Raw genomic sequence first — 4,212 nt, 5'->3', positions numbered from 1 at the left:
TAATGAATATTATCCGTAGTGTCCATCTTAACACAAGGTCACTCTTCTGAAAAGAAAAACAAATCATCATCAAGAGAACTAAAACCATGAATAACAATAATCAAGAAATATAAATTAAACACAGAACACTTGGTCACAGACCAATGAAAGCTATTTTGATTGAAAACATATTATGTTGTTTAATTTATAATGACGCAGAGTTGGTAAAAGAGGAAGAATTTATAGATTATCTGGGATGAAGAATAATTGAGTTCTTTAAAATAAATAACACAAAAACATCTGCCTTCATTGAATGAAAGCATTGAATAAATAAAAATATTTATATTTTTATTGAGATTCATAAAAAGCTTTATTACTTAAAGAAGTACAACAAACCAGACTGCTTATGTAATGGAGTTATTTCTAGGAAAACGTCCGTCAGAAGATTGATCCACAGAGGGAAAAGTAGCCATATGCTATGAGATGATGAATTAATGACGTTTGAAGCAAATGCTTAAATTTACAACACGTGTTCTTTGGTCAGAGTGGCAACCCAGGTAACTGTTGGTATGACAATATATATTATAATGAGGTTGTTATTACACATTATGTTGAAAACAGCAAAGCTTTTGGAGAATTTCACCAGCCATTTGTACAGTACTGCACTTAAAACAACACAGAAGAGCTACTGATTGAAGGTGTTAACTACAATTTCAAATGGAAACAGAGGATAGCTGGATTCTGAAATAAACACTGGATGCTGGGAAATGGTGCAAAGTAATTGAATGACTGTCTACTACAAACCATTTCATGGGGAAACAAGATTATCTTTGTAATTCATCTTGGAATAATGAGGAAACAAAGTATTTTGAGTTCAAGAGGTGAGCTTGCATGTATCAGCATGAGGTCCAGGAAATCATCAATCAGCTGACAAACTAAATCAAACATAGAGAAAAAAAACTTTATTACTGTCAAGTTACACTCAAGAACTGGAAGACTGGATTAGACTTTGCCAGTAAAACATTTAAAAGGTCAAAAACAGTTAAAAGATGAACTTTTTTCAGCATGACTGGAAGAGAAAATTACAAAGGAGAAAAACTGATCTGACGCAAATCACAACATCTGTCAAAGATGGTGGAGACAAAGTTATAGCACTGATGGTTTTGGCTGTAAGTGTAGCTGGGCCACTGGTATTTACTGATAATGTTACTGCTGATAGAGGTAGCATGTCACAATCTGGGAGGCAGATCGTCTGGAGGAGGATTTGGACCCAAACGCAAGCACGGACGACAGCGTAGCTGTGAGCAAGTTTATTAACAATGAAAGGCAAAATATAAACCAGAGCAGAGCATTCGGTGGGCCTTGAAGGTCTGCACTTCAGTCACATCCTAGTTCTTTGAGTCAGATTCCACTGTGTTGGTGTACACAGTAAAACTGTGAAAATGTGTCATTGTCCAAAAACTTATGGATCAAACTATATTTAAACTAATGTTGTACGATGTTATTATGATGGTATTTGAAGAAGTCATATCAGCTGAGTCATGGCTGCTGTGCAAACAATGAATGATTTAGTTGAGTTTGTTTGTTTCAGAGTCAGAGAGCCGTGTCTCTCTACAGTCAGAGGTTTTTGTACGGCGCCTCAATGAGTTTGTATCACTGTGGTGGACTTTTGGTGGAGGAACCAGACTGGATGTTGGAAGTAAGTCGAACTTAAACCTCTTTTATTTTATCAGATTTCTTTCTTGTGGTTATCTTGACTTTTCAGTGTGCCAGAAAACAAAAATCATTAAAATAGTTTTTAGATCAATTTTCATGAAGACACAAAGTTAGCTTCAGAATAAATGTTAAAATCAATATTAACAAATAATATAAAACATCAGAGTTGACTTGAGGATTATTGAGATATATATATGTCTGGTTAACTCTTGAGAGCTTTTGGTTTTAATTTAGTCTGTTAGAGTCAGAGAGCCGTGTCTCTACAGTCAGAGGTTTTTGTGCAGCGGCTCAGTGAGTTTGTATCACTGTGGTGGACTTTTGGTGGAGGAACCAGACTGCAAGTTGGAAGTAAGATTATAAAGTTTTTAAAGAAACGACATCGAGGTGTAAATGTTAGCTTTATAACAATGAAGTATTCATGTAGAGGTAATATTATAACCATTATACACTGGAGGCTGACTCCATCAGCTTTATTTTGATTTTATGTCGACATTTCTGACATAAAGACGATGCATTGTGTAAATAATATAAACTGTCATCAGCCTGTGATTATTTTCTAGTTTGAAATCACAGTCACTGTTTCTAAGATGAATTAAATGTAACTGTCCTCAAGTTAAACAGAGTGAAGATAAAGATTTCTGGTCTTTTACTTAGTCAGTAAAAATGTAGAATTTGCTTAGAAATCATAAAAGCACTACAATAAATGACTGAAACTCACATGAGGTAAGTAGAAAACTTGTGTATTATACAGAACGGAGGTTTTTGAAGCTGAACATCTTGTATAATTGTTGCCATATCTGCTTCTTTTATTGCCAGAAGTTAAAGATGGGCATTTGACAGTGTGCAGCACGTCTGGTGTTTCTGTTGTAGCAGATATCATTTCAAATGTCATTAAAATCATGTAAGCAGTAAAAAAAATTAATCCACATCATTCAAGTAGTGCTATTAAGTTTCTTATCTCCAACAAGTGATGTGTTATAGATAACTGATGATGTTGAAGCTAAAATAGTTTTTGTAAATGTTTCCACATCTGCTTCTTTTATTTCCAGTGTAGTTTGAACATATTTCAGCTCAAACTGTGTGATGATTCTCTCTGTGCTGATATGCATGAGAGGTTTCTTAAAGGGAAGTGAAACAATGTGTGAGTGAATGACTGGTGGAGCAGAAAAAACACCTGACAGAAACTTCTTAACGGAGAAAATCAAATTGTGGTTCCTGTCCTCTAAGCTGATTGGTGTTTCCTAGGTGATGCCCGCCCCGCCCTGAAGGTGCTGGGTCCCTCCAGTGAGGAGCTGAAACAAGGGGAGGCTACAGTCATGTGTGTGGCCAACAAGGGCTTCCCCTCAGACTGGAGTCTGTCCTGGAAGGTGGATGGCAGTGGCAGCATCAGCTGGGAGGAGAGCAGGAGCCCCGTGGTGCAGGAGAACGACGGCCTCTACAGCTGGAGCAGCACCCTGAGGCTCCCTGCAGACCACTGGATGAAGGTGGGCTCTGTGACCTGTGAGGCCACGAGGGGCTCCCACACTCTGGTCTCAGAGCCAATGATGAGAGACCAGTGTCCCCAGTCCTGAACTATATGTGACTTTTATGCTGGTCTTACTTTCACACTGCATTCTGTAGCTTTTTTTTCCAATTTCTTCTCTCATTTTTCATTGCTTTGTTTAAAGTTTAAAGTTTGTTTAAAGTTTTAAAGAATAAAAAAAATCTACATTAAATAAGAATCGAGTGTTTGTCTTACTTTTGTGGTGATGTCAATATTAAACTCTAAATAATGATTTCCAGGATTCTTATTGGAAACCAGTGTGCTATCTGTAGTCAACATGAGTCAGTAGAATTAAGTCACTTTGAATACATGAAGTTAAGCGAAGTTTATGTTAAAGAATAAGTGCGAAGGGGAATTGATAAGAACTTAGAGATTATGATTTTATTACTGAGAATATTGAGCGACACCGCCGTTATTCATGCAAAGTCATTGCATGCTGTTTAATGAATGTTTCAGCATGTTGTAGCTTGTTATATAAAGCAATTTGAGTTCTCAGGTGGAGTAGAAAAGCACAATATAAGAATGAGTCAAATGATCAGTGTTGAGGTATCTTAAAGTATTCTATTATGCAGAGTACTTTTTTAAAGTAATGCAGTACATTATTTTGGTGTTTTTCTGTAAAATCACCTGAAACACACCATCTCATAACTATCATTTAACAATAAGAACTTATAGGCTACAGTCCCTCACGCCAATATAAATCCCTATCCTAATGAGGACACACATACAGTGGCTTGCAAAAGTATTCGGCCCCCTTGAACTTTCCCACATTTTGTCACATTACAGCCACAAACATGAATCAATTTTATTGGAATTGCAAGACAAAGTTATCAGACTAGTATTGAACAGCAAAAAAGAAAAAAATCTATTGGAAGTATTTATATAAGTTATGCAGACAATTGTGACTCACTGATTTTGGTGATTTATTGTGTTTTTTTTCTCTTTCTTTGAGATATGTTTTCATAATGAGCAAT

The 4,212-nt window shown here is 36.2% G+C and overlaps 1 pseudogene across 1 annotated transcript; it reads left to right on the top strand.

Annotated features, from left to right (window-relative positions):
* Positions 1–1,182: 1,182 nt before the first annotated feature.
* On the top strand, positions 1,183–3,416 carry LOC112430285 (Ig kappa-b4 chain C region pseudogene; annotated as a pseudogene). The gene is made up of 3 exons (XR_013095453.1): positions 1,183–1,273; positions 1,571–1,678; positions 2,941–3,416. The product of XR_013095453.1 is annotated as an Ig kappa-b4 chain C region pseudogene (transcript).
* Positions 3,417–4,212: the final 796 nt, after the last annotated feature.

Source organism: Maylandia zebra, linkage group LG22, assembly GCF_041146795.1.
Source record: "Maylandia zebra isolate NMK-2024a linkage group LG22, Mzebra_GT3a, whole genome shotgun sequence".
NCBI lineage: Eukaryota > Metazoa > Chordata > Actinopteri > Cichliformes > Cichlidae > Maylandia > Maylandia zebra.
This window is presented reverse-complemented; position numbering and strand designations above follow the sequence as displayed.